Here is a 20,774-nt window from a genome sequence, read left to right on the forward strand (position 1 = left end):
ATCAGCCTGCACCTCTGAGAGACCTTGTGGAGAAGGGGGGCTTCCCCTTTTCATGTGAGCAGCAGTGAGCATACAGCGTGAACAAGAGATAAAAGCTCCTTATGTGAAGCCACTGCGGTTTCAGGGTTCATTTGCTACCACAGCATAACCTAGGCTACCCCCTGCTAAGAGCTCCATGTGCCTCATGTATCATTTGCAAAAGTCTTTGCTAAATTTCCTTAAGTTATGTTGAAATTTTTCCTGTATAAACTGACATACCCAAAGTCATTAGAGCCTTTTTGAACACTTTATTTGGAAAGTGATTTTATTAGGAAAAACATATTTCTTTTTTTATTATTTTTTATTTCTTTTCAGCATAACAGCATTCACTGTTTTTGCACCACACCCAGTGCTCCATGCAATCTGTGCCCTCTCCAATACCCACCACCTGGTTCCCCAACCTCCCACCTCCGCCCCTTCAAGACCCTGAGATTGTTTTTATATTTCTATGGAGTATAACAAAACTAAGGAAAAATGAAGTGTCTGACAACCAGAATACTTTTGCTCCCTGACTGAGTTAATCTTCCTCCTTTGCTATCTGTCCATAAACAATAAATGCAGATTTTCTGAGAAATTGGCCCCCTAATTTGTGGAAATAACCTCAAAAGACTTTGAGATTTTCAGTTAATAACCTCTCAGTTTTGGAATTTGATTATGTCCCTTAGAAAGCTGTATCTATATTTTTGAACCAAAATTTAAGGAAACACAAATATTATTTAACCAGAAAAAATAATACCACAAATGTTAACCTGTTCTCTTATATTTGAAAAGCTTGCAGATTCTGTTTCAAACCTAAATATAAAGTTTTTGGGGTTTTTTTCAGTATTTTTTCTCTTTGTAACCCAGTTGTTCCCATTCCTGTTCACACTGGTGTATTTTGTGCAAAAAAAAAAAAAAAATTATGAGCCTTCAGAAAAAAACATATGTGGTCATCTTTTCCTTAACTGCTAGCACACAGGATTTTAACTTAGAGTTTATTTTAAACTAAGCCAAGAAATCCTTGGAGTCCAAGTTGTTTTTCCATTAGATGTATGAAACTTGGCCCCACATGTTTCTGTTCTGGAAAAAGTCCATTGACGCTCTGAATCACCTGGTAACATAAATTAACATGAGGTAGGTCTTAAAACATAACCCTCATAGGCACAGCAGGAAAAAATGAATTGGAAAAACAAAACCTTGTGTTCTAATTTTATTCACTTAAAACTTCACAATATTCATTGCCCAGTAGGAATATGTCAAAATGATTAGACAAGCATTTTGTACTTAAAAACTCTGTGAAGTGTTGGTGGGAATGTAAAATGGTACAACTGTTGTGGAAAAAATTTAAAATAGAATTTACATATGACCCATCAATTCCACGTCTAGGTATTTACCCACAAGTACTGAAAGAAGGGTCTCAACAAAGCATTTATACGTCTATGTTCACAGCAACATTATTCATGAGAGCCAAAATGCGGAAGCAACACAAGTGTCTAGCAACAGATAGATGGTTAAGCAAAATGTGGTATATACACATACAATCGAATATTATTCAACCTTTTAAAAGAAGGAAATTCTGACCTGTGCTACAGCATGAATGCGCCTTGAGGGCATTATGCTAAGTGAAATAAGCCAGTCACAAAAAGAAAAATACTATAAATTCCACTTACAGGAAGTACTTCCTAGTACTTCAGACTATGAAGACCAAAGGTATAGTGGTGGTTACCAGGGGCTGAGGGGAGGGGAGAATAGAGAGAGATTGTTTAATGGGTGTAAAGTTTTAGCTCTACAAAATAAAAAGAGTTATGGGAATGGTTGCACAGTAACGTGAATGTATTTAATGTCACTGAACGTGAATGTACTTAATATTTCATAAAAATGGCTTACATGGTAAATTTTATGATATGGGTATTTTACCACAATTTTAAAAAGTGAAGAAAAATTCTGTGAAGATCTCAAAATAATCATGGGACCAGAAATGTAGGCACCTGTAAATAAGAACTAAATACAGACTGGCTGCTCTCATTACACACACTTAGGCCAAGAATCATGCCTTTAATGTATCAGAGTGACTCTAAAGCAAAGAAAGCTCCTTACTAATAGCTTAATGATGACAATGGTAAAGATGAAAATTATTAATGTACTTCTGCATTAAGTTGAAAGGTGTTTTATTATCTTAATAGCTGGTTTAAGACTTTCTCTTAGGTAAACACCTAACTTTGTTAGAAAAATACTATAATAAGTCCCTTTGTTGTGAAATCTGAGATCCAGAAATGTTTGAATATATGCAGAAAGGCATGTGTGAGGCCATGAGAGGAAGATGAAAAATCAACCCCAGAAAATGGAAGGATAGAAGTGTCACCCTCAATGTTGGGGTAAGTAGAAAGCTGTGAAGAGTCTGAGATTTGTCTTCATGTTGGTTTCAAGGTGAAGCAAGACAGCATCAAAATACTTGAAGAGATCAGTTCGAATACTCATAGAAATCATTGCCAGATGCACTCTACTCTTAAAGGTCATAAATTTGGGTGAGAAACGTCTGAGAATCTCTAAGAGCCACAGATGCTCTTGCTGATAACAATGTCATTCATCTATCTCTCATAACTAACATTGATTGAGTGCCCAAATGTACACTAAGTATTGTTCTAAGAGCTATGGTCATCCTAACTCATTAAATCCTTGCATCAGCTTTATGAGGTACTAGTACTAACTCTACTCACCAAGTGAGGAAAGTGAGCCACATAAATGTTAGATGACATGACCAAGGTCACATAGCTAGTAAGTGTCAGAGACAAGATCAAACCCAGACCATCTGAGTTCAGAGACTGTCATTTTCATCACTATGCTGTCTCTGATTTTTTTCAGTGCAAGAATTTCTATAATGCTTAACAAAACTCAGATTTTCTAATTTGGTCATTAGCTGTGTCATCTTCCATAAAAATTGTCAAGTTTTATATTACAAGAGACCATAGAGTTCATCTTACCTGGTCTTTCCACTAATGCAGGGTTCCCTCATAACATACATTTTTCTTTAAAAAATAAAAATTTTTTTAAAAATTACACAACTTTTTCAGACAACAAGCCAGGCTCTTTCTAGATACCTTTGATAACAAGGAGGCCCCTAATCTGAGGATCAGAAGTGTTTTACTAGAAAAAGTACTTGACAACTTTTAGAGATGGCAAAATCCACCATTTTTTGTTAATATCTTTCAGTAACCAGTTTGCAAACCATCAACAAAAAGTGTAAATATGAAAAGTTATCAATTAAAATTCCTCAATGAAACATCAAATGTTATGGTGAATAAAGGGTTCTTTACCATAGAAGACAATGTGAGAGTATTATTGACTGAGTCACACAATCTGTCTCATGAATAAATGCGTATCTTAAGTATACCCATGTTGAAACAATAGGACTTCACGTGTTTGAAGACATCTAAACAGCAAATGTATGGACTAAAACTAATTTTTTTGGTCAGATTTTGGACAACCACAGCAATGGGTTTTAACAACTTTGAAAGGAAAAAGAGAGGGCAATCCTCACCAGAAAGAATGGTGGTAGCTACTGGGTCATAGGTAGCAATGTTTCAAAGACATTGCAATACAACTGGGAGTGGTAAAAAGTGCATATCAGAGGCAATAATGATTGTTATTATTATGGTTTGGCTCATAGAAAAATAATGGCACTTAATATACTAATATTTTCTGAAAAATTACCAGATTTTCAGTTATATCCAGAGTCACACACTGAAAAAAATGTGTTCTTGATAGATAGCTATGAAAAGAATGCTTCCCTTAGAGCACCTGGGAGGCTCAGTCTGTTAAGTGCCCAATTTTTTATTTTACCTCAGGTCAGGATTTAGGCTCTTGAGATCAAGCCCTACATCAGACTATGTACTGAGCATGGAACCTGCTTAAGATTCTCTCTCTCTCCCTCTCCTCTGTCCCTCTATTTCTGCTCAGGCTCTCTCTTTCTCTCTCTCTCTCTTGCTCTCTCTGTCTCTCTAAAAAAATAAAATAAAATAAGAAATGCTTCCCTTGCATTCCCTAACAAGTTTAGAATTGTATTTTGTCTTAAAAAAGAGTTAAACCAAACAAGAGATAGATATCCCAGTCAGGGACTAAGACATATAATGATTCTTTTAAAGTTATTTTATAAGTATAAAAATCAAAGGAATAATGAGAAGAATTACACACATATTCAAAGAACTCCAGTCTTGCCTAGATCATTAGTGATGAACTTTAAAGGCAAGAACATCTTAAGATTGCTTTACTTTCATATTATAATAATTAAATATAAATATTTTATTTGAATCAGTAGTAAATTTAGATCAGTAAATGCCTCATTTCTGGAGTACTCAATCTGCATCTGGGCATCGAAACACATACTTGCTTACAAATAAATCCTTCACATAACTATACTTCGATGGTACTTTGATAGTTATGGAATATACCTGACCCCCAAGGAGGTCAAGAAGGATCATTCTATATATAAATTGTTTTATTAAACAACCCTCCCACTGAAAAGTAATTACCACCAAGAATCCATTTTCAAGGGATATACAGAGGAATAAACATAGTGTGTTATTTATTAAGACTATTAGCTTCCCTCTGCATTAACCCCAGCCTATGGATAAATATACCTAGTCTACTACAGTTTCTTTCACAGATTAGAATAACAAAGTGGAGTACAGGTCCTTCAGGTCATAAATATCACTAAAAGAAAGAATTAGTTTTAAAGAATTTTCAATTACATACCAAAAAGCTATGAGTGTCCTCGTTCCAGTTCTGCTGCCTCTGATCTGTACAAGAAAAAGACAAGAAAGGGGTCATAAGGTTTCTGCCTGGACCCAACTATCTCGAAGGAAGTCAGAATCTTACCACATCACCCTCCAAGAAGAGGCAACAAAATAATAACTTGCTCATCATAAAAACTACCCAATGAGTCTCTTGGAAAATGAGAAAGTTCTATCTCACAGCAAAGAAGACCTAGGTATAAACTAGCAGGAAATCATTAAGCTGAGATCCCCTGGAATTGAATGTTTTCTAAAAGATAGTGTGAAAATAATGTTCAAATCCCTTTGAACACTACTCAAGATATATTTTTACTTTACTTTTAAATATCTTGAAAGATGTTCACATGGATTTAGAACTTCCATCTGTTTTCCTGGAATTCTGTCAATGGGAAAATGTTTCATATTAGTAATAATCATCCCACTCATTGCCTAAGCCATAAGTTTAAAAAATACAGATTTTTTAAGACTTTATTTTTTAAAGATTTTATTTATTTATTTGACAGACAGAGATCACAAGTAGGCAGAGAGACAGGCAGAGAGAGAGAGAGGAGCAAGCAGGCTCCCCGCTGAGCAGAGAACCCGATGCGGGGCTCGATCCCAGGATCCTGGGATCATGACCTGAGCCGAAGGCAGAGGTTTTAACCCACTGAGCCAACCAGGTGCCCCGGGACTTCATTTTTTAAGAGAAGTTTTAGGTTTATAGAAAACTGAGAGGAGGGTACAGAGATTCTTCTATACCCCCCGCCCCAACATGTGCATAGCCTCCCCCATTATCAACATCACTCACCAGAATGGTATATTTTTTACCAAGGATGAATTTACACTGAAACATCATAACTAGATAAAGTCCACAATATACCTTACAGTTCACTGTTGGTGTCATAAATCCTATGTTTATAGAAAAAAAAAGTGCAATGACATATATCTATCATTATATCATGTGATATAATATCATAGTATATTGATTGCTTTAAAAATCCTCAGTGCTCTGCATATTCATTTCTCCCACCCCAAGCAACCACTGAACTTTTTATTATCTCCATAGTTTTTCCTTTTCCAAAATGTCATATAGCTGGAATCATACAGTATGTATGGGTTTCTTTCACTTAGTAATATGCATTAGAATTTCCTTTATGTCCTATCATAGCTTGATAACATATTTCTTTTTAACACTAAATATTTCATTGTCTGGATGTATCAATGTCTTTATCCATTCACCTACTGAAGGACATCTGGTTGCTTTCAAGTTTTACCAATGATGAATAATCTGCTGTAAACATCCATGTGCAGATTTTTGTATGTAGGTAAGTTTTCAACTGCTTCAGTTAAATACCAAGAAGCATGACTCCTGAGCTAGCTATGTGGTAAAACTAAGTTTAGTTTGTTCTTTTGTTTGTTTGTTTGTTTTTTAAGATTTTATTTATTTATTTGACAGAGTTCACATTAAGCAGAGAGGCAGGCAGAGAGAGAGAGGAGAAAGCAGGCTCCCTGTAGAGCAGAGAGCCCGATGTGGGGCTCGATCCCAGGACCCTGGGATCATGACCCGAGCCAAAGGCAGAGGCTTTAACCACTGAGCCACCCAGGCACCCCTGAGTTAATTTTTTAAGAAACCACTGTTTTCTTCCAAAATGGTTATTCCATTTTGCATTTCCCGTTAGCAATGTAGGAGAATTCCTGTTTCTCTACATCCTCACTGGCATTTGGTGTTGTCAGTATTTCAGATTTCGGTCATTCTAATAGGTCTTTGTTATCACAATTCTGTTTTACTTTAATTTCCTTGATGACATATGGAGCATTTTTCCATGGTTATTCCATATGCTTATTTGCCACCCGTAAATCTTTGATGAAGTGTCTCTCAAGGTATTTAGTCCATTTTTAATAACGTTGTTATCTTCTCTTTGTTGAATTTTAGGAGTTCATTATGTATTTTGGATAACAGTCCTTTATCACATGTGTTTTTTGCAAGTACTTTCTCCCAGTCTGTAACCTGTCTTCTAATTGCTTTATATTGCCTTTTGTAGAGAAGTTTTTAATTTTAATGAAATCAACATATTAATGTTTTCTTTCATGGATCACGTTTTCTGATGCTATATCTAAAACAGTATCACCATACTCAAGTTCATCTAGACTTTCTCCTACACTATTTTCTAGCTCTGTGTTTTATACATAGGTCTATTGTACCTTTTAAAATATAATTTTCTCCATCACTTCCTTAAGTAGAGATGATCATTTTTGTGAGGAGTGTATGGTCTGTGTCTAGTTTCACTTTTTGGCCTGTAGATGTCCAGTTATTCCAGCACCATTTGTTGAAGAGACTATCTTTGCTCCATTGTATTGCCTTTGCTCCCTTGTCAAAGATCAATTGGCAACATTTATGAGGGTCTATTTATGGGCTCTCTCTTCTGCTCCATTAACCTACTTGTTTATCTTTTTACCAATATGATACTGTCTTGATTCCTGAAACTGTATAGTAAGTCTTGAAATTGGGTAGTGTCTGTCCTCCAACTTTGTTTATCTCCTTCAATATTGTTTGGCTATTCTGGGTCTTTTCCCTCTCCATATAAACTTTAAAGTCTATTTTTCAATGTCCAAAAAATAAATTGCTGACATATTAATTGGGATTGAACTGAATCTATGGGTCAATTTTGAAAGAATTGACATCTTGACAATATTGAGTCTTCCTATCAATGAACATGGAATATCTCTCTAGTTATTTAGTTCTTCTTTGATTTTACTCATCAGAATTTTGTAGTTTTCCTCATATAGATCTTGTATATATTTTTGTTATATTTATACCTAAGTATTTCACTTCTGGGAGACTAAGGTAAATGATAATTGGTGTTTTTTATTTCAAATTCCCCTTGCTCATTGTTGGATATAGGAAAGCAAATGACTTTTGTATATTAACCTTTTGTCCTACAACCTTGCTGTAATCAGTTATTAGTTCCAGGAGGTTTTTGTTGTTTTGCAGGGGATTTTTTGGTCAGTATTACAGACTTTCTATGTAGATGACCAAGGCACTTGAAAACAAAGAAAGTTTTGTCATCCTCCCAATCATTATCTTTTAATTTCTTTTCTTGCTTTATTGCATTAGCTAGAACTTCTAGCATGATGTTGAAAAGGAGTAATGAGAAGAAAATCCTTGTCTTGTACCTGATCTTAACACCATTAAGTATGGTGTTAGCTGCAGGCTTTTTGTAGATAGTCTTTATTAATAGTCTGTCAGTATAACTATAAATAGATAGTTCCCTTTTCTTCCTAGTTTACCAAGAGTTCTTAACATGAATTGGTGCTAGATTTTTGTCAATTTTTTTCTGTATTTATTGGTATAATCATGTAATTATTCTTTTTATATCTGTTGATGTGATGAATTGCATTAGCCTTGCATAACTAAGATAAACCTCATTTGGTTATGGTACATAATTCTTTTTATACTTTTCTGGATTAGATTTACTAATTTTTATAAAGTACTTTCGCACCTATGTTCATGAGAGATATTGGTCTGTAGTTTTCTTATGTCTTTGTCTGGTATTGGCCTAAAGCTAATGACCTCAGATTCAGTTAAGACATACTAGCTCTGTTTCTTTCCTCTGTAAAGTTTGTAGAGAATTGGTATAATTTCTTCCTCAAATATTTGGTATACTTTGCCAGTGAACCCATCTGGAACAGGTGTTTTCTCTTTTGAAAGTTTATTTATTAACTTCAATTTCTTTAATAGTTATAGGTCTATTCAAATTATCTATTTCTTCTCATGTGGGTTTTGGCAGATTGTGTCTTTCAAGGAATTGCTCCATTTCACCTAGATTGTTAAATTTGTGGGCACAGAGCTATTCACAGTATTTTTTTATTATTCTTTCAATTTCCATGGAAGCTGTAGTGATGTCACCTCTTTCATTTCTGATATTAGTAACTTGTATTTTCTCTCTTTTTTTCTCAGTTAACCTGGCTAGACATTTACTGATTTTATTGGTCTTTTTAAAGAACCAGCTTTTGGTTTCATTGATTTTCTCTATTGATTGCCTATTTTCCATTTCATTGATTTTTGCTCTAATTCTTATTTCTTTTCTTCTTCTTCTTACTTTGGATTTAATTTGTTCTTCTTTTTCTAAGTTCCCAAGATGAAAACTTAGATTATTGGTTTTAGATTTTTCTTCTTTTCTAATATATGCATTCAATTCTATAAGTTTCCTTCAATCACTGTTTTTGCTGCAAATTTCTTCTTTTTTAAGCCTATATATTTATATCTCACAGTAAAATGAGATGGCAGAAAAACATGATCTATAAATGACAGATACATTTTAAGAAGATCTGTTTTTTAATGACTCATCTGTTTTGAATATTTGGGGGTTTTTTAACTTTTAAAATTTTCCTCCAAGTTTTCATTTTGAAAGTTTTTATAACTATAGGAAAGTTCTGTGGGAATATTTGAAAATGAACACCTGGATAGCCTTTGCTAGATTCCTAAATTATTACCATTCTGCCACATTTGCTTTATCTGTCTATACATATAAATATTTTACAAAACCACTTGAGAATTAGTTTTAAAGATGTTTCACCCCTAAAAACTTTAGTATGGACATCATCTCACACATGCCAGAATGGCTAAAATCAACAACACAAGAAATAACAGGTTTTGGAAAGGATATGGAGAAAGAGGAACCCTCTTGCAATGTTGGTGGGAATGCAAACTGGTGCCACCTTTCTGGCAAAAAGTATGGAATTTCCCCAAAAAGTTAAAAATAGAATTACCCCCAAGATCCAGCAACACACCATTAAGAATTTATCTAAAGAATATAAAAGCACTTATTCAAAGGGATACATACACTCCAATGGTTAAAGCGGCATTATCTACCATAGCCAAATTATGGAAATAGCCCAAGTGCCCATAGACTGATGAATGGATAATGAAGAGATATTACTCAGCCATAAAAAAAAAAATGAAACCTTACCATTTGTGAAGATGGATGGAGCCAGAGTATAATGCTAAGCAAAATAGGTCAGAGAAAAACAAATGCCATATGATTTCACTCATATGTGGAATTTAATAAAGCAAATGAATTTGGGGGGGGGGCAAATAAAAGAGAGAGAGAGAGAGAAGCAAACCAAGAAACAGACTCTTGATTACAGAGAACAACCTGATGGTTACTAGATCGGAGAAGGGTGAGGGGATGGGATAAATAGATGATTGGGACTAAGAAGGGCACTTGTGATAAGCACCAGGTGTTGTATGGAAGTGTTGAATCACTATATTGCACACCTGAAACTAACATTACACTGTGTGTTAACTAACTGGGATTTAAATAAAAACTTAAAAAAAAAACTTCAGTATGTACCAAAATATCCCACCATAATTACATAATAATAAACATACTTAGGAAATTTGAAGTGATATAATTCTCTAATGTGTAGTTCAGATTTTCCTAGTTCTCTTAAGAATGTCCTTTTCAGCCTGAGTACTTATTATATTTTATTTTAAATCCAGGACTCACTCAAGGTCACCACTGCATATATTGTCACATGCGTATAGTTCCTTTTGTCTTGGACAATTGACATTTTTGTAGAGTCCACTTGGTTTTTGCATAATGTCTCTCAAATTGAATTTATCTAATTGTTCCCTCACAATTAGACTCAGGTGAAAATTTTGGCAGATGCCCACATGTGATGTGGGAATGCTTTTCTTTTTTTATACACTAGAAAAAAAATAGTTCAGGCTAATATTTTCTTTCAATCAATAACTCTTAGGGATTGCCTCCCATAAAGTAAATTTATTGTCACAGTTTGCAATTTACAAAACACCCCGATACGGATTAATTTATTCAATTTGCACAAGCACCCCATAAGGTGGGTGTTTGTAATTATGTTTTCTTGTTGAATGCAAATTTATCCGCATATATAGAACCAAGAAGACTATATCTGTGACCAAAATTTAAGCACAGAAATACCTCTGTGTAAATACTTCAGTGTAAATATCACACTAAAGGAGAAGCCCTGTGTTTTTAAGTCAAATAAACCTAGACATTTTTTTCTCTTCCACAACCTGCAACTCTCCATTGTCCAAACTTTGTGCCTTACAGTTTTTGTTGTATGTGAAATAATATGGTAATGTAAAATACTATGCTTTAGCAAAACATTTTCCAACTTTAATGATTTGAAATTACACTAATCAAAGCAGAAACAAAATAAAAGTGGATGAGTGTTAGCTGTATTGAATGCCAAGTAATTGGCTTTTGTTCATGTTTAGGTCTTTGCATTTGCTGCAACCAGTAATTCGCCAGCTCTTATTTTCTCCCCTGAAGAAGATTTTTTTTGTCAATTCCTCCTACTTCCCAAAGCATGAAAACAGCATTGTTTCATAGCATAGTCGACAGTATTTGTACAAGGACAGCTTAGCATATTAGATTTATAACTTTTTAATTTTCTTCTTACCTTTGGGCCTCACAAACCCACTATTGTTTAGTTTAGGGTAAAATCAAGAAAGTTTGGCTCTCGGTGTACATAACTTGATTCACAAACAATAGCATAGATTCTTAAGTAGACATTCCAGCCAGAAAGAGCATAAACAGGTTTTTGAATCTGTGAGTCAAGGGTACTGATAAAAAGTCAGACAATTTTTACAGTAATACTGAAATTAAAAAAACAATACCAGGGGCGCCTGGGTGGCTCAGTGGGTTAAGCCTCTGCCTTCGGCCCAGGTCATGATCCCAGGGTCCTGGGATCGAGCCCCACATCGGGCTCTCTCCTTGGTGGGGAGCCTGCTTCTCCCTCTCTCTCTGCCTGCCTCTCTGCCTACTTGTGACCTCTCTGTCTCTCTCTGTCAAATAAACAAAATAAAATCTTAAAAAAAAAAAAAAAAACAATACCACCCATGTCCAGGTAGTCACACTCAGATATACTGTCTGTCATTTTGAGTTCAGAAAGATCTTGAAAAAATAGAGTGAGATTTTCCACTGATAAAAACCATTTTTGCCCAGAGAGCCTCAAGCTCAGATGACAGATCAAGATCCACTTACATTTTCATCCATGCACAATTTTCCAGCACTCAGTGATTTGAACACCTCATTTCAAAGTAAAGAGTAATTTCAAATGCCTAAATCATGGGGATGATATTACTGCCCTTGTCCAGTGTTCAATGTGATAAGGAAGCAGATAGAATCCTGAAAATACCCAATGAAGGAACAAAACTCCTTTTTCAACTCTCAGAGAGTTCTGCAAGCATATCATTTTCTTTTGAACTAGCATATTATTCACTTCCTTAAAAGAAAAATCTACATTTTAATCCCAGGAAATATATTATTCTCATTGTCTATCTGGATTCGTTTTCAGGCCAAATACAGTAAAGGAAGCTGCATTTGATACTTCTGCCTTGAGCATATAAATTGTCACAGGCCAGGGTGATGAAAAATTTTTCAGCTGTGAAGTCTTTATAGAACACGTATCATTCATTTTTTTCCACCAGTCCTCAACAACAGACTATTATCATCAAATAACAATAAGAGAGACTGCCTGCAGTTAATTTAATCACTGTAATTTCCCCGAAAAATAAAGACTGATGTCTTTTGAAAATTATTCCAATTACATCTTTGAAAATGAGTTCAAAATTGTTAAAATTACTACTTTCAATACTATATTAACCTCCACCAAGTGTTATTAGTTATTCTCACAATCTTCCTAGAGCAAAAATGACATCAGTGCCCAATTTTTTTATTTGGTAAAAATTCAACTTTGAGATGTCACAAGTGTTTTTAATAAGACTTTGCTCGAGTTCAGTTCACTTACGGTTTAATCTAACCCTTTTCAAAGACATCCTGAGAAGCAATTTCTCTGCTAAAAAACAAAAACACAGCCAAAATTCATTTAATTGGATCACCTAAAATCAAATTATATAATCACTTGTAAACAAGTAGATGAGAAGTAGAAGAGATCACAGAAACAATGATGAAGATAAGCCAACATTTATTGAGCTCTGATTATTACTTGATTGGTGCAAGCCCGTGCTAAGTGCTGTACAGACTCTGACCATTTCGTTCCACAGCAACCCTATGAAGGAGGTCCTGTCTTTCCTACCATTTACAGTTGAAGACCTTGGCCATGAAATCTGCTGCTCTAGCGGGCATCCTGTGTGCCTTCCAACCTGCACCAGCCCGAACCCCCCACACACACACCTGTTTCTGACCATTACTTTAAGGAGGACACTCCACAGTGAAACCTGCCTTCTTTGACCACAGCTCTCTCTCGTTGGAACCTACAGACACTCTAGAAGAAGGAAGGGTGACAGAGGGGTAAAAACAGGGAAGGTCTGTGCCCGGAGTAACGCCTCCTTCCACGCTGTCAGACTTCCTCATTCATCTTGGCTTTAACGAGGGTTCCCAGGGCTCTCCGTCCAGTCCAGCTCCTTTCGGGGGTTTGGACTTGAGTCAAGTGTGTATTGTCTAATCCGTAATTGCAGAGAAGGTTAGCCCCTCTTCCACAGGATTCTGGGACCCCCGGCTGTGCACCTGAATTCTGCCCAAGTCCTTTCTGAAACAGCTCAGCTACTCACTCACTGCTCTCTGACTCTGCCAGCGGGGAGGCAACCCGCTTTGACACGCATGTGCTTGTTAGCAGTGGGTTGGCTGCAGCTTAACGTTGCAGATCATGTTGGCAGACTCTCACCCTGACGTGGCCCAAAATACTATTATTTTGAATAATTTGAATAATTACAAATTATTCCAAATTATTAGCTATGTGAAGGAGGCAAAATGCGAGACTCTCAGACTTTTCCATGTTTTGGTCCTTAATATAAGGTGAACTCTGTAGACATTTGATGAGGACGAAGGCAAGCACTGAGAAAAAGAAAAGAAAGATGAGTAACCTGAAGGAAAGGAGGCCTTGAGGCTGAAGAATTCCAAGGGTGCATTATTGTCCGGACCTTGACCACCAGAGAGGCCACACACGGAGAAGAGCGAAGGGAGCTGCTCTAGAATGGGACTTAAGGAAGGCAAGAGAAAGTTCTAAGAACAGAATTCACTTCTCAGTTTTGCCATTCCCTACTCTGCTTCTCCCAGAGGCCAAAATCATATCTTTCAGTCTCATCAGCCTACTCCAAAGCTCCACGACCCTCCCTAGACACTCAAGTGACTGGAGACTCATCTGTGTCAACTTCCTCCAGGTAAGAAAATTCTCCCTCTGTACCTTTCTCTGATCAAAATGAGTATTTGACATAAAATGCTGTTTACATGGATATTAGCATCTGTGGTTTGGGGTAAGGGCAAAGAAACATTAAAGTGAAAGAGACTGACAGGACCCACCCATCCCCCACTTTCAATGGTGGGAGGCAGGACTAGATAGCACGCAGACCCTGAATGTTGGTTCCACCATGAATCTTTCCTTTTCTCTTCCCTGTTGGTCTTAAGTCACTACATTTCTAGATGTTTGGTTCTTCTTGCAACCTCCTGATCACCACCGTGGGCATGTGCTTTAAACCCAAATTTGATAGACACACCTGACAATGGTGCCTACTATCGAGTGCTGGAAGGGACAAGTTATATTCAGGACCCGTGTTCACCATGTCCTTACTCCAAAGTTGGCTCTTCCAATAACCATAGCATCTATTCCACTTCTTAGAAGTAAGGCTTTTGACATAAAAAAAAAAAAAAAGTTACATTGTTATAAACTTAAAAATGCAAGAGCAAAGTTAGTAAAACAAAAATCGTCCATCATCTCAAAGTCCAGAGATACCTATTCTTAATGTATATTTCCTGCTTCAATTTCTTCCATTCATTTGTAAAACTTGTAATGTGATCAGGGGTATTCGATATATATATAGCTTTGGGTCTAGAAGACCTCTTCTTAGAGCTCTGCATGGATGTGGATTATAGCTAATATTTGAGCTGTTTGACAACTCACATTTTGATCCTTTAATCACAGCAGAGGCCCTGATATTCCACTAACTTTACCAAGCATGTATGAGATTTTAGATAGCACCCTAATGAGCTGTAATGTTCTGAAGACATTCTCTTCTTATCTCAGTTGTTGGGCGGAGGTCCTAGGGTGCCCAAAAATCTGAACGTCCACATGTACATTTTTAGTATTTGAAAATCGGTACATAGAGCACAGAAGTGCTTTTTTTTTTTTTTTTTTTTTAATTTTTTATTTTTATAAACATATATTTTTGAGAACAAGGCCAATAACAGTTTTAAGGCTCAATGATTAGGGCTATCTCAAATATTTCATTGTTTAATACTTCTATGTTCTCTTAGGGAAAGAGTTGCATGAACAGCAGAATGCAAAGATTGTTTAACTCGAATTCACTGCTAATAGGAAAACAGAAGATTTAGGATCATCTGGCTCAATTTTGGAGAACCATAAAATAATTTCCTTAAAAATATGTAAGGACATATTAGAAAAATACATTACAATGCTATTTCATAGACAAACCGCTTTAACAGTTTCTCAAATTGTCCCCCAAATGTCTTTTTAGAATTGGTTTGTAGAAAACTTCTCCATAATAACTCAGCCTAAATCTAAGCCAGCAGCTTAACTTTTACGTCCCAAACACTTCATGAGTTATTATATAATCAATTCTAGAATCTCAAATCAAGACGACACTTTTATTTGTTCGGAATATGCCCAGTTAACTCAACTGAAAAAAATGACACAAACTCAAAAGAAAGCAAAGGAAATGAAGAGTAGAATTCCTTTAAAAAACAAAATTCTGGGGGTGCCCGAGTGACTCAGTCCCTTAAGGGACTGCCATCCACTCAGGGTTCTGGGATTGAGCCCTGCCTCCTGCTCCCTGTTCAGCAGGGGGGTCTGCTTCTCCCTCTCCCTCTGCCCCTCCTCTTTCTTTTCCTCTCTCTCTCTCTCTCTCTCAAATAAATAAATAAAATCTTTTAAAAAGTGAAATACTGTTCAGGGTCTCTTCTCCTTTCCGTGGAGCATGAGCATTGCTATTTAGATGGCCAGAATCAGCCTTTCCCTTTCTCTCCATCCTCTCTCTCTCTCTCTCTCTCACACACACACACACACACACTCACGTGATATCACAGGAAGAAAGGACACTATTTCTATCTGCTGGGGAATCTCTCAGAAAATACTGCTATTTCCTTCACAGAAGAGTTGGGAATCATCCATGACTTAAAATGCTGTTGTCAAGGGTTAGCCCCTAAGACCCTGAACAGTCAGTTCCCAGCAAGGGGCTTCACAAAGTCAGGTTCTGTTCTATGCCCAACCATGTGTCAGTTCTGCCTGGGTAGAGGGAGAGCCTAGGGAAGGGGTGCTGAGTGCCTGGGTGGGGTGGGCGGGTCTGCACTTTCAGTTTCACCTTGGACACAGGGCATACTTGCATTCAGAGAAAGGGTGCTATGAGTTTAGGAAAAAAAAATTCTTTTGAAATTGCGAATCAATGCCCTTCTGATTTATTTTTCCAAAATTCACACATTCCATGCCTGAATAATCTATAAAATCCATCGTTGGGTTAGTACACAGACAACGAAAACCCATTTTTAGAACCGTTATGAGCCAACTGGAGCTAATGTGGATATATTACCACTTCTAGTCCACCATCTTCCTGTTCATTTTCTAAAACTTCATGCACAAAGGAGGAATTTTTCATACTACTATGTGTTTCACATCTCCTCCCAGAAAGAAAGGACAGCTTCTGTCCATCTCCATTAAAAATAAAAGACAGGGTTAACCTTTTTGTGGATAAAGACCAAAAAGAGGAAATTTTAGGTTAAACCATTATACCAAGAGTATTCTCACTTATTCTGAGCCTTTGAAAATTTTTATTTTTATTTGAATGCAGACATTAAGAGAAATGGATTTTTTTCTTCTTTAACAAACAAAGTATATACCGCCCATCCGAAAAATATTCAAATAAGTAAACATTATACTTCCCATCAGCTTTGAAGAAGCAGACATTTCATGTGCCTTAGCTTTTAGATGAAATCAGTAAACACTCCCCTTCCATAGGTAATAAAATTAGAATTCTTGTATTCAAAAACAATAACTTTTATTTTTCCCAGGTAGGAATGACCTTAATGGAGAGATTGCCTTGATACTTGAGGCCTGAAAAGAAGAGATGTTGACCAACTTTTCTAAACCCAAAGTGAATCTCATTGTTAGACTTAGCTCCACACTTAACTGGCTTGTAATCAATAAATCTATAAAGTAAGTTAACTCAGTCACTTTCCAAAGTATATATTTTGCAGCCAGTTATCTTGGGGTAATTGCCAGAAAGTTACATTAATCAGTTAAAATATTCCATGTGTGCTGTACTGAGTTTCATAGTCGAAATGAGCATATGGTTCTATCGGGTTTAAATTTTCCAACATAAAATCACTGTAGTCATATTGTGGTTCATGTGCCTATGGCTTTATATACCCTTGTATCTATGAATGGAAATGGATTTGAAACCATCCTCAGTGGCCTTTTCTCATGCTGATCTTAGGCGGGTATATTCAAAGATATTTGTCTTATTGGAACCTATGGTAAGATCATACCCTTGCAATTGGGAACAGGGTCTTTCCAGAAGAGAGTCGGAAATGTCAAGAAGACATTCCCAGGGTCAAAGAACCTGGAAAGATTTGGACTCTGAGATGGTAAGAAAAATTTCCCTCTTCATTCTATCTTGGCCTTGCTCTCTTGAGCCTATACTCTAAGGAAACTTTTTTTTTTTTAAGATTTTATTTATTTATTTGAGAGAGAGACAGAGTGTGCAAGATGGTGTGGGGTGGAGTGGTAGAGACAGGGGGAGAAGAAGCAGACTACCAGATAAGCAGGGAGCCTGACTCAGGGCTAGATTCCAAGACCCTAAGATCATGACCTGAGTCAAAGGTAGATGTTGACCTAACTGAGCCACCCAGGCACCTTATTCTAAGGACATTTACTAGAGGGTTCTGTGAAAGTGCTATGAAGATGGCTGCCACCTCTTGGAGACAGTCTTTGGAGTGTGTTGAGAAAGAGGAAAGCAAAGAAATTGCATGAGGGTGAGCTGTGGCCTACCAGTTCTGATAGCAGACATTTCTAGAAATGGATGTATCATTTTTGTACTTAATGGTATATACTTATGTTGCTCTCACTGTCTTCCTTATATAGTTAAGATATTGCTAACTATTCAAGTATAGTAATAACTTCCAGTAACACTCTATTTCCCACTGGCCAATTCCCATGGCATTGACGGCATGCTGGCATGGGGTCAGAGTTCATACTGCAATATGAACAAGTCCAGTATCTCCCTATGTCAATGGATGGTAGAGGAAAATAAGGTTTCTAAAGCACAGAACCAGAAAGAAGTTTGTGAAGAATTCATCCAGATGTAAAGCTCACAGTTGAAAGAAACATGAGAGAAAAATCTTAAATATTTACAATACCAGTCATCAAATGGGAATCCAGAAGAAGTTTTTCTAAACAATCAATAAAAACAACAACAACAGCAAAATTCCAATCAACTTGTGCTAGACGAGGCTGTATTATCTTTCTATGTTCTTCAGACAAAATGACTTTACAAAATCATTGTCATATAAAGAGGCAACCAAAAATCACACAGCTAAAAATGTAGGAGAATGTATTTCAGAGATATGTCAGGAGATATATCTTGTTTTCTGGATAATGTGCTTCTTTTGGTATTTTGTCAGCTTTTTAAAATTTGAAATTTATTCTCATTTCTGTCATAACTTTTAAATATTAAGTTTCTTATGACTCTCTCTCTTTGTAATTTTGTATTATTTTCCCTAAGAAGACTCTCCAAATTGTGTAAGATTCAGGCCCCACAAAGTCTGGGTCCACCCTGGCTATCCGATTCCTCACATGACAGCTTGGTCTTAGCTGGACTATGGCAAAGGATGGGGTGGCGGGGTGGTGGTTGAGGGGGTAATGTCTAGATGCTGTGCCCACATTGGTTTGGTCATCTCCTGGGGCCTTGCAATAGTGGCAGTCAGGGATTTGTGATGTCCTCCAAAGAGCATGAGAATGGCAGGCACAAGATTTGAAACTGTATGATCCAGGCATCCCTCCAACTTTGAAATACTAGCATTGTACGTTGTTAAGTATGCCTGCAGGGTTCCTGTTCTCTAAGCTAGTAAAGCATTTGTTTAATTTCCAACATAGAATAGCTATATTCCCATGTTTGCCCGGAGCACGAAATCTAACTGGCTGGCTCTCAGTCCATGTCAAACACTCAGTTAGAATAAGCAATACTTATATAATATATTTAAAGGCATATCCATTACTCTATATCCCAGAGCTATTTACTACTCAGAGTGCTGAGACTTTAAGAAGTTCATGATTCCCTAAAATTGTATACAGAATTTAATGTATACATAATTTAATTTGATCTGCATTTATATCTTTCATCAGAGTCTCAAATTGGTCCATGACATCTAAAAATTAATAATCACTAGTTTACATTTCAAGAGTAAGTACCTCCAGCAAGGTGGTACTTAAAAAATAATAATACTTTGTACCTTCAAAAAGATTTTTTAAATTATACTACATAATTTTGAACCCATTTCTATATAAGCTGTACCAACAGACACATATGTCATTAATTACACTGAGAAATTTAAGAGATAGCCCAATGAAACAAAGGAAGATTTTAAACATACTATTAATTTCATCACAGTATATCATTACTATGGACTGAACTGGGTTGTCCCCAAAATCATAGGTTAAGGCTCTAACCCTCCAATATAAGGGTACTTCCAGATGGGCCTCACAGAAGTAATTGGGCCAGCAGGTGGAGACCTCTTATGGATTTAGTGCCCTTAGAAAGTTAGAGACAAAAGAGAGCACTCTCTCCTCCCTGTGAAGACACAGCAAGAAGATGGCCTATGAAAGCTGGAAAGACAGGTCTCATCAGAACCTGACCATCTCAACACCCTGATCTGGAACTTCCAACCTCAACTGTGAGAAATAAATTTTTGTTGTTTAAGACACCCAGTCTATTGTGTTTTGCCTTAGCAGCTTGAGTTGACTAAGATAGTCATTATGAGGCAAGATCTATGGAAGAAATGTCTCTCCAGTTCCAGTAGACAAAAATTTGGGAATCTCATTTGATTTTATAGGATATGTGACCACGAATCTATAACTAGTTTCTTACCCTGTGCATTGCGTATTATAAAACTTAGCATCAATATGTCACTGTACTCTAGTAAAGACCTAGAGCCTTTCCCACATACACTTTGTGTATTAACGTCACTCAAAGACACCTCTCACTTTTCACACTAACCTTTTCTTCTGTTCCTTCTTTCTCATCCACTTACTTAAATTTCATTCTACTCTGCTGTACTCATTTATGCAACTTCCCTCAAATTCTTTCACAGACAAGGCAGATTCTAAGTAAGAATGTGAATAAACAAATGAAAGGTGACATTTCCACTTGAGAATTAAAATTATAAATTTTCATTATTGCATTTGGAATTGGGCACAAATAAGTATTTGAAGAAATTTAATTTACCTCAACCATGCTCATAAGCCTGAGAAGAAGACTTATATATGCTAGGGGTTCTTAACTTAGGGCTCAAAGACCCTCCAGGAGAACTGGGAACAGAATTCAGGGAGTCTGTACACTTAGATGGGGGAAAACTGATCTTCATTTTGGCTGCTCTCTAACTGAAATTTAACATTTCCTTCAAATACAAATATTGGCAATAAACCACGGAAGTATTTAGCAGTATCTGTGAATCTGTTTCCCGTACAAATGCTAGGTACGCTCATCTCCCATTTGGGTTCTTACAGCTATCCAAAAATATCACTTACCCTCATCATCACCTTCAAATGTCACTACACTTTCTGCTGCTAGATTATGTTAATTAATGCACTGATGTAAAAAACATATATTATTATTACATCACATTTTGTAATTGTATTTTTATATATTTGGCTCCCTACAAGGGAGTTAAGAACCCCTAGCATATATAAGTCATCTTCTCACGCTTATGAGCATGGTTGAGGTAAATTAAATTTCTTCAAATACTTATTTGTGCC

General features: G+C 36.4%; 1 protein-coding gene across 5 annotated transcripts in view; it reads right to left on the reverse strand.

Annotated features, from left to right (window-relative positions):
- The window catches only part of IPCEF1 (interaction protein for cytohesin exchange factors 1), a 194,529-nt gene that overhangs the window by 125,347 nt on the left and 48,408 nt on the right, over positions 1–20,774 (reverse strand). For all 5 annotated transcript variants that reach the window (XM_059401308.1, XM_059401310.1, XM_059401313.1 and 2 more), the window contains exon 2: positions 4,771–4,814. The gene's annotated coding sequence lies outside the window, so the exon portion shown is untranslated. The remainder of the gene's footprint in view (positions 1–4,770; positions 4,815–20,774) is intronic.

This window comes from Mustela nigripes, chromosome 5 (assembly GCF_022355385.1).
Source record: "Mustela nigripes isolate SB6536 chromosome 5, MUSNIG.SB6536, whole genome shotgun sequence".
Taxonomy (NCBI): Eukaryota; Metazoa; Chordata; class Mammalia; order Carnivora; family Mustelidae; genus Mustela; species Mustela nigripes.